This window comes from Somniosus microcephalus, chromosome 9 (genome assembly GCF_052327205.1).
Source record: "Somniosus microcephalus isolate GS21.2 chromosome 9, FLI_Smic_1.0, whole genome shotgun sequence".
Classification (NCBI taxonomy): domain Eukaryota; kingdom Metazoa; phylum Chordata; class Chondrichthyes; order Squaliformes; family Somniosidae; genus Somniosus; species Somniosus microcephalus.
In genome coordinates this window covers 183,205,069-183,216,091 of record NC_140995.1, presented here as the reverse complement: position 1 = coordinate 183,216,091, position 11,023 = coordinate 183,205,069, and positions in this window count along the sequence as shown.

Genomic DNA, 11,023 nt, shown 5'->3' with positions numbered 1-11,023 from the left:
GGTGAGTACCCAGCGCGTACTCACCCGTGGAGACCCGAATTTTTGGGCCTATGTGTATTCCCTTGCCTTGTTAGCCCTCCCCAAATACATTATCTCACACTTCTCCGGATTGAATTCCATTTGCCACTGACCAGTTCATTGATATCTTCCTGCAATCTACAGTTTTCTTCTGCATTATCAACCACACAACTGATTTTAGTATCATCTGCAAACTTCTTAATCATACCCCCTACATTCAAGTCTAAATCATTGATATGTACCACAAAAAACAAGGGAACAAGTACTGAGCCTTGCAGAACCCCACTGGAAACAGCCTTCCAGTCACAGAAACATCCTACAACCATTACCCTTTGCTTCCTGCCTCTGAGCCAATTTTGGATCCAACTTGCCACTTTGCCCTGGATCCCATGGGCTTTCACTTTCGTGACCAGTCTGCCATGTGGGACCTTATCAAAAGCCTTGCTAAAATATATATACATCACATCAAACACACTACCCTCATCGACCCTCCTTGTTACCTCCTCAAAAAATGCAATCATGTTAGTCAGACACGACCTTCCCTTAACAAATCCATGCTGACTGTCCTTGATTAATCTGTGTCTTTCTAAATGAAGATTTATCCTGTCCCTCAGAACTTTTTCCAATAATTTTCCCACCACCGAGGTTAGGCTGGCTGGCCTGTAATTACTCGGTCTATCCCTTTCTCCATTTTTAAACAATGGTACAACATTAGCAGTCCTCCAGTCCTCCGGCACCACACCTGTAGCCAGAGAGGATTGGAAAATGATGGTCAGAGCCTCTGCTATTTCCTCTTTTGCGAGAGCCAAATTTGATATATTTGGTGTATTATATCATTTACATTATTAAACTTATCTGTAAAATGATTTATGTGCTCTTGATAAGTTTTGCCTCCCAAAGTTTACCCTTCCTCAGTGGCATGAAACTTGAGTTTTGCTTCTTTCCTGGAGTTTCCTTTGTAGAACTGGCCTTCCCTCTATCACTGGAATTTCGTCAGAGCTTCTCCCGCTCTGTCACCGTGACTTTAAGAACATAAGAACATAAGAAATAGGAGCAGGAGTAGGCCATTTGGACCCTCGAGCCTGCTTCGCCATTCAATGAGATCATGGCTGATCTGGCAGACGTTACGAGGAGGCAGGTGGCAAATGCAACTTACATGGGAGGTAATGGCCCAGAAATTCGGGTCAGGGGCTTCCCGCGGGTGCAAGCCCCCGATCTGCACTTACCTTGCGCGCCGGCCGTTGAGCTGTGGGCCCCCGTGGAATTGCGATCCTGGGCCTGCTCCAGCTGCCGGCGCGCATTGCTTGCATATCCCAGGGGCACAGTTAGTTCGATGCGTCCCCTGGGATCACGTGGGCCATGGGGAGCCAATCGGAGCAGGGAATGCTCCATTCATAAGTTTGACAGGAAGAGCTGTCAAAACTTATGGGCCCCAAAACATCACTAAATCTTCAACAAAAAAAATTTAAAACATCACATTTTTTAAATAAACTATAAATTACATGAAATAACTATTTTAAATAATTTAAATTTTTGAAAAAAATAATTTTATTTTCTAATGGGGCTAAAAATAAACTTACCTTGCTTTAAAGTATATAAAAATAATAAACCTGTGGAAAAAAGTTTTAATTTTAATTAATTCACCACTTACCTTGTAAAAAGCAGGCCATCCCCCATGCATACTCACCTGTGGAGACCCAAATTTCTGGGCCAATATATTTTGGGTGAAAAGATAAGGAATGGAAAGACACTTTCTTATGTTAAAACTCAACCTGATGATAGTGCTTGATTCGCTACTCGGTGGACAGGATCAGTGCTCCTGTTTACACTGTGGCATGGTAGCATGTCGCAGTTCCAACAATCTGCAAATTATGACTTGGGATGGCATTAATGATTCCCCACATAGAACGTTTCTGATCTCCGCCTTGCAGAGCAGCTGAGCAGAGACCATGCACTTTCTCACAGGGATAGAAAAAATGAAACAAACAAACAAACAAACAATCAGCCCATGACATTCTCTCACAACTCTTAATGGTTGGTTACAGAATGAGATTAACAAGAAGGCCTGTGATGTAGGAATAAGTCAAGGAATCAATTTAAGAATAATTTAACAAAAATATTATAATGACATTATCAGACATTAATACAGCTAGGATTGTGAAAAGGAAAATAATATAAAGAACTGAATTTTTTATATTTATTAATAGTTCAATAATTCATCAATTAAAAATTACATCTAAAAGATTTATTAAGATTTATCTTTCAAAAGCTGATGTAACGGAAGGGTGGAAACAATTCATTTTCCAAAACCCTTTAACAGAGAAAGACTATTGTATAAAATGATACATAGAGAGGAAGAGTCTGAAGGCTGAAATATAGCCTCGCAGTTTGGATGACTTGTCAAAATCACTCAGGTTTCAATCTCATTGTCTTATTAAGTTATTAATCATGTTAAAGATGTGTAAATCTTTCCAGGTGTCAGGCATCTGATAGATTTGGGGCATCTGTTCTAAAGCAGTTATTATAACTGTCATAGAATGAACACTTCATGATTACAATAGTTGTGGCAAAACATTTCATGGTTGATATCACATGATATTGATATCAAAGTCAGGAATGAAAGAGACATGAAAAAAATATTAAAAACCAAAAAGATAAATTCCCAGACTTGACTGATATTCATATTTTATGTTCCTCAAAGAAGAATGGCAGGAAGAAAAATTGGACAGGACAAGAAGGGCCAGCAGATATGTTCATTCAGCTGTGTCTTTGCGCCTTTGTTTTACTAAGTTAAAGGCATTATATAAATTCAGGTTGTTGTGCAGGTCAATGAAGGAATGGCACTGACCAGTGCTGATGGGTTGAACTGTCGCATTCAAAGATGGTAGTATGCAGTTACCTGGAGTCTGGGAAGAAAATGGGTCTCCGTCTCTCTCTCTCTCCCTCCCCCAACAGGACTCTCACCTTCAATCTTTCCCATCCCCCTAAGAGTACTCTGCCTCTCTCCGCCCCCCCACCCACCCACCACCTTATCTGAACATGGTCTCGCTCACCCTTCCCCAATACAAGGTCTCTTTCCTTCTCTTTCAACCTTTCCCCCTGCATGGGGTTTTTCTTTCCCTCCCTCAAAAGGTTTTTCTCACCCCCTCAATAGATTCTCTCTCCCTCTAGTCAACAGGTTACTGGATTGGACTAATAATCCAGAAACCTGGACTAATTCTAGAGAAGAGAGTTCAAATCCCAAAATCCCACCATGGCCATTTGAGAATTTGAATATAGATTTTTTTTTAAAATCTGGAAATAAAAAGCTGGTATCAGTAAAGGTGACCATGAAGCCGTTGGATTGGTGTAAAAATCCAACCAGGGCCTTCTTCATACCCAATTAACAATGTATCTCTCTCACCCTCTTAGGATCTTTCCCCTTTCTCTCCTCCCTTCACTGGGCCTCTCTTTACTCATCAGGTGCTCTTTAACCCTTTCTCCAACAGACTCTCTCCTTCTATCCCCTTTCCATGTTAACAGGGTATATCCGTATTTCTCTGTTTTTCACTACCTCTGTCAACAGGTCTCTCACACTCTCTTATTTCTTTCCTCCCTGCCCTTCCCCCCCTCCACCCCTTCAATGGGGTCCTTTGCTCCATCTTTCTATCTTATTAAGGTCTCCCTCATTCTTTTCTTCCTCTTAACAGCCTCTCTATTCTCCTGCCCCACTTCAACAGACTTTATTTCCTTTTGCTTCCTTCCAGCTCAACAGGAATGTTCTCTCTCCTGCCAATAAGGTCTCTCACTCTCCCTTTTACTCAGACTCTCTCTTTACCACTACAGTAGGCATGGTGGGCAAAAGGGAAAAAAAACTTTCTGTCTCTCCCACCAAATGGCTCTCCTTCCCTTCTCTACCTCTCTCTCTCTTTCTCTCCCCCTTTCCCTTGAACCCAAGTTAACAGAGTCTTTCTTTGTTTTCTACCTGTCGCTGTCCTAGCCTCTCAGAAAGAATTTTCTTGCCACCCTCAGCAAGTTAATTCACCCTTGCTCAACAAATTCTCGCTCCCTCTGCCCAATGGTTTCTCTCGCTTCACCCCCAGAAGGGTTTATCTTTCCCATCCTCCCCATAACAGTGCACCCCACCATAGCTTTTTCCTGTATAAAGTTTTCAACCCAATTCTTTACCTAACACAACTTTTTTGAAAGGTGGTGGTCATAAAGAAACACATAGGCAGTCAAGAGAGACACATAAAAATAAGTCCGTTCAGGCTTCACTTAGCAGTAGAAGGCACTTATCTTCTCTGTGAGAGTTTATTTGTTTGGCTCTCACTTATGTCTAGCTAAAACCTCATAGACATAGTGGATGGGAATCTCAAGACCTCTTAAAATGAGGTGATGTAAGTACCAGGCACGCACATTATAAATTTATACAAGTTAAAAAGAAATCACTAGCTTGACCCAACTTATATTCATCTTGTATGTAATTCAGAAAACATTTCTTTATATGTTGTTATTATATACAGCTAATATCTGCATTAAAATACATTTCTGGTTCCAAAGACTTTCTTCGTTATTCATTTCATCTACACAGCAAAAGCAAGTTGCTGTCAGTGCTTTCCACTTGTTGCATGCAACTATTTATTGCCGTGGCGAGACCCTCAAAATCCCTTTGGCATAGTTCATAGTGTCACACTGCTTACTGCAAATTACATCAAATTCTCAGCGAGTTTACCATGTGTGTTTTTGCCAAACAGTGTGACATTACTTAGTGACAAATGGCCACTACTAATCCTGAACAAATTGCGCAAAATGGAAAAAAAAACCATTCACTTTGAGTCTCGCCTTTCCTGTGGTAGGTGAAATACTAAATGGAGCATACGGCACAATACAAAAAATATCATTGCATGCCAAGCTAACCAGACAACTCACAAAAGACAAAGTTACAGGTCAACTCATGCATGAAGATATTTGTGGTATTACACTGCTGCCCGCGACGTGCTCTATTTAAAGATTTATAGCGTGCTCTGAATTGTATTGTTGGAAAGCCAGTCACAGCTGCTTTGTGATATCATTTTGTCATTGTGACATCATGTCACTTAGAACGGGAGCTGTAGTTCTCTTGAGAGATGAGTGTTAGAAATAGCTTTTGACGTCACTGGAGGAAGCTCACAGCATTGAGGAATCTGGGTCTTGAACGTGTGTATATTAAAGCTGCTCACGACAACACAACTAATAGTTAGTATCAACTGTACAGCAGTAAAAATGGATTGCATGGGTATTTAATGGTGACCAGCCAATGGCAGAAAGGGAATGTTAAATACAGTCCCTACCACTTACACCATCCACGCTTATGAAGGGCAGTTGCCTATATCAGGAAACGGCTCTAACGATGGCCAGAATTTTCCCCTAAAAAAAGGTGGGTTTCGAGCGTTGCGGCAGTTAAATTGTTAAAAATGGGATTCCCGACCTGATCCCGCCTCCAACCCACCCACTTCCAGTTTTAACAGAGGCGGGAAGGGGGCAGGGCGGTGGGTGGGCGGCCAACTCGCTCCCAAGGGTTTCCTTTTAAATATTAAATATTATAATGAGGCTGGAAGCCTCTTTTTTAACCTCCATTTAACTGCATGTGGACGAATTCGTGAAACCCAGCAGTTAAATCGGGGCGTGGACTGCTGGATCCAGGAGGTAAGTGGCTTTATACCTACCTCCTGGATCCAGGGTCCCGAACTAAGCCACCCCCCGGGATCGGAGACCCCCTCACGAGACCTCCGATTGTCTTCCCTGGCTTCCAATCTCCACCATGAGGCCTCCCCCACCCCACCGATGATGCTGAGGCCGGCCACAATCCTCCGGTGGCTGGTCCAGATCCTCTCTACCCCCCCGGCCGACCCCGCCCCCCGCCGATCCCCAGCTAACAGCCCCCGCCCCCCGCTGATCCCTGGCCGACTCCCCGATCCCCAATCCCTGACCAACCTCCCGCCCCCCGCCCCGATCTGTGGCCGACCCACCCTCCCCAATTCCTGAACCCTGGCCAATCCCAATCCCCGATCCCTGGCCGACTCCCTGATCCCCAATCCCGGACCAACCAAACCCCCCCAATCCCCAGCTAACACCCCGCCCCCCGCTGATCCCTGATCCCCGGCCGACTCCCCAATCCCTGACCAACCCCCCCGATCCCTGGCCGACCCCCTCTCCCCACCGATTCCCCGATCCCCAACTAACATCCGCCCCCCCCCCCTGCTGATCCCTGGCTGACTCCCCGATCCCCAATCCCTGACCAACCGCCCCCCCCCCGATCCCTGGCCGACCCTCCCCCCCTCAATACCTGATCCCTGGCCAATCCCAATCCCCGATCCTTGGCCGATTTTGCGCCCCTGCTGTTCCCCATCAGTGGTCGACTCCCCGATCACCAATCCCTGGCCAATCCTCCCCGATCCCTGGCCGAGCCCCCCCCCCCGATCCCTGATCCCATGCCAATCCCAAGCCCCGATCCCTGGCTGATTCCCCCCGTGCTCCCTAACTGACCGCGCCCCCCATCCTTCCCCCAGACTGAACCCTCCGTCCCTCTCTGCAGCTGCAGACCTACCCGCCCGCAGCCAGTCAGCCTCTCAATCTGGATGGCTGCGGGCGGGAAACCGAGGCCTCGCATGCAAATCAGGCCTTGCCGGGTTTCCCGTCCGCCTTGGAGGCCCCCCGCGCCCAGCCCGCATACCTCCAGAAAATCCCAGCCAATTTGTCAATGCCATGAGTCAGTTACAAAGGTGCCACTTGTAAAGTATTAAGAGTGCCGGCTATTTCAGGTCAGTCAATAAATTCATCGTACTTCATTAATCCCCAGTATTTACCGATTAAAAAATCTTCGCTATTTCAGGCAGAATCTTCAAGCAGCTTCAATCAGCGGTTCGCCCTTTGTCCTCTCTTTTCATTCGACCAAAAAACAAGTGCACAAATTAACTAACAAAAAAAACCAATAACCCTTTTAAAGAGCCCTCCACCAATCAAATTAAAATTTGGTTGTCCAGATTAATTATGCACTCCAGTCCCCGCGGCGCCCACCGGTCACGAAAAAGCTCGAGCGTGCCGGCGGACACCGCGTGCTCCATCTCTAGGGCCACCCGGGCGCGAACATGGCCACGGAAGAGGGGGAGGCAATCCGGTCGGACGACCCCCTCGCTCGCCCGCTGCCAGGACCAATTAATGGCTTTCTTGGCCAGGCCCAGGAGCAGGCCCACGAGGAGGTCCTCCGACCCGCCCGCTCCCCTCCGCACGGGGTGACCGTAGATCAGGAGCGTGGGACTGAAGTGCAACCAAAATTTGAGGAGCAGCCCCCTCAAAAAATGGAAGAGAGGCTGCAACCTCTCACACCCCGTGTAAACATGAAAGACGGACTCCTCCAGACCGCAAAACAAACAGGCGGTCTGGGAGTCCGTAAACCTACTTAAAAATCTATTGCACGGAACTGCTCTGTGCAGCACCCTCCAGGCCAAATCCCCGATAGAACAAGGGAGGACTCCCGCATAGAGAGCCCCCCATTGGGGACCTCCGCCTCCGTCCGGAGGTAAAACGGCACGCCACGGCGTGTCCGGACGGCAGGCGAAGATGGCAAAGTGGAAGGTGTGCAAGAGCAGCCCGTACAGGAAACCCCTCCGCGCAGAGTGAAAAAGCACGGAGGGTATTTCCTCGAGACGGCTCAAGTTGTGAGGCGCCGATCCCCGAGGGGAGTCTCGGGGCAAGGCGCCGATAAGGAATTCCATCCGAACGGGAGTAAGCTCGGACGGGATCTCCCCACGTGCCCGAGCCGCCTCGACGCACCTTGTGGCGCCGGGGGGCAGCATTGCTTTCACCGCCCCGATGGCATCGACCGCGAGCCGGACGTCGTCCCACGACATGCGCCGCGCCAGCTCCTCTGGCGCCATCCAGCCCGCTCCTCCGCCATCGAGTAGGTCCCCGACTCTAGTCACCCTGCCAGGCACAGCCCTGCGTTCCGCCAGCCACCCGAACTCGCGGACGTGGAGGTGCGGATTCCTGAACAGCGGCTCCCGGAGGACGGCCGCCGCTCCTGACGGGGGAGAGCTCCGCCTGGAGGCGACGTGATTCCAAACCCATAGTAGTTCCTGGTAAAAGACAGGCAGCTCCCGCAGGCTCTCACGCCTGCCGCTCACCTCCAAAAACAGGAGCTGCGTGTCGTAATTGAGGCCGTGCAGCTGGCGGAAAAAATACGTCGCCAGCGCACACCATCTTGGAGGATTCTCGACGAGCAGGTGTCTCTGCAGCGTCCGAAGACGGAAAGTCGCAGCCTGGGTGCGGAGGCACACCAACGCCTGACCGCCCTCCCTAAGCGGGAGACTCAGAACCGCGGCAGCGACCCAGTGCTTCCTGTTGTTCCAGAAAAAGTCGACGAGCTTCTTCTGTATCCTGGCGACAAACGCGGGGGGGGGGATCAGAGTAACCAACCGGTACCACAACATGGCGGCCACCAGTTGGTTTATGACCAACGCCCGACCCCTGTAGGACAACACTCGGAGCAGTCCTGTCCAGCGTCCTAAGCGAGCGGTGACTTTGGCCTCCAGCTCGTGCCAGTTCGCCGGCCAGGCGTCCTCGGCCGGGCTGAGGTAGACTCCCAAGTAGAGGAGGTGCGTAGTACTCCAGGCGAAGGGCCTGAACTCCTCCGGCAGAGAGTCCACCTGCCACTGACCCACCAGGAGTCCAGAACATTTCCCCCAGTTGATCCTGGCGGAGGATGCGTCCGAGTAAATCTGCTGGCATTCCCGCATCCTCCGCAAGTCAACGGGATCCGTGACCACGAGGAGCACGTCATCGGCGTAAGCCGAGAGGACCACCTCCACGCCCGGCCCTCGCAGAGCCAATCCCGCCAACCCCTTCCGCAAGAGGCGCAGGAAAGGCTCCACGCAAATGGCGTATAACTGGCCGGACATGGGGCATCCCTGACGCACCCCCCTCCCGAAGCGAAGGGGCGCCGTCAAGGACCCGTTAACTTTAATCAGACACTCCGCGGCAGCGTACAGAAGTCGGATCCGGGCGACAAAATGCATCCCGAACCCGAAAGCGCGCAGAGTCCCGAAAAGATACTCGTGATCCACCCTGTCGAACGCCTTCTCCTGATCCAGGGAAAGGAAGGCGACCGACAGACCAGCCCTCTGGGAATGGTGGACCAGGTCCCGGACCAGATGGATGTTATCGTGAATGGTCCGGCCCGGGACCGTGTAGGACTGGTCGGGATGGATCATGTGGGCCAGCACGGTGCCAAGGCGAACGGACATGGCCCTGGCAAAGATTTTGTAATCCGTGCTGAGAAGGGAGACCGGGCGCCAGTTCTTAAGGAGGCGGAGATCACCCCTCTTAGGCAGCAGGACGATCACCGCCCTGCGCCACGAGAGGGGCATCTCCCCGGTCGCCAAACATTCCCCCAGGACCCGCACGTAGTCGCCCCCCAGGACGCCCCAGAACGCCCTGTGGAACTCCGCGGTCAGCCCGTCCAGCCCCGGGGACTTCCCCCTAGAGAGCTGGCGGAGGGCGCCGGACAGCTCCTCCAAACTCAGAGGAGCGTCCAATTTTTCGGCGCCCTCCAGGCCGACCTTCGGCAGGTCCTCCCACAAAACTCCGCGCGCGTCCTCGCTGGACGGATCCGGAGAGAACAGAGCCCCGTAATAGGCGCGGGTCTCCGCGCGGATTCCCTCCGGATCCGAGACCGGAGATCCGTCGTCGGCCAGCAGCTCCAAAAGCTGCTTACGGACCCCCCGTCTTTTTTCCAGCGAGTAGAAGAAGGGGGAGCCGCGGTCCAGGTCCCGCAGGAGCTGGATCCGCGACCTCACGTACGCGCCTCGGGACCCGACGAGCCGCAGGTCCTTCAGCGCGCCCTTCTTCTCTTCGTATGCCAGCCGCAGGGCCGGGTCCTCGGCGACTTGACCGAGACGGGACTCCAGGTCGAGCACCTCCTTCTCCAACTGCCCGACCCGGGCCTCCCGCCTCTTGGTCGACCCCTTCGCGTACTCCTGACAGAAGAGACGGATGTGAGCCTTGCCCACATCCCACCATAGCCTCAAGGAGGGGAAGCCCCCCTGCTTCCTTCTCCAGCCGGCCCAGAACCGACCGAACGAATCCCGGAACCGCGCGTCCTCCAGCAGCAGGTTGTTAAAGTGCCAGTACGCGGACCCCCCCCCGGCGCGCGGCGGCACGAGCTCCGCCCACACCAGGTGGTGGTCCGTGCACGGCACCGGCCGCACGGAAGCCGTCGGAACGCAGGAGACGTACGCCCGGGAAATGTAGAGGCGGTCGATCCTGGACGCTCCTCCCCCAGACCTCACAAAAGTGAAGGCGCTGGAGTCGGGATGGAGATTACGCCAGACGTCCACCAAGTCGAGGGACCCGACCAGGTCCCTCAACTTCCCCACCGACGCCGGGCTCCGCTGGGTACCCGTACAGTCCCTCGCCTCGAGGGTACAATTAAAATCCCCCCCGAGGACGACGCACTCGCCCGCGTCGATGGAGCCCAAAAGAGTGGACACTTCTTCAAAGAAGCGCGCTTGCTGCGCACCGGCCCCGGGGGCGTACACGTTCACTAGATGGAACGGCACGCCCCCCAGGCGAACAGTGACCTGGAGCAAGCGGCCCGGCACGAGCTCCTTGACCCCCAAGATCTCCGGCTGAAAATGCGGGGCCAACAAGATAGCCACCCCACTGGAAACACTGGAGAGGTGACTCATGTTGACCCCTCCTTGCCACTCCAGGAGCCACGTGGCCTCGTCTCCCGGAACGGTGTGGGTTTCTTGCAGGAAGCACACCGCATACTTTCCGTCCCGAAGGACCGAAAAGTTATTAAACCTGCGGCTAGCTTCCCTGCTGCCGTTGACGTTGAGGCTGGCTATGGTTATCTTCATTTCAGAAGCACAACCAACCCCTACTTAAACCTAATGGGGGAAGGGAGGGCGGCCGCTAATCAACCGCCACTCCCTTAGCAGCCCGGTGAGGAATGTCCGGAACCGACGCAGCTCGGACAGGCTCA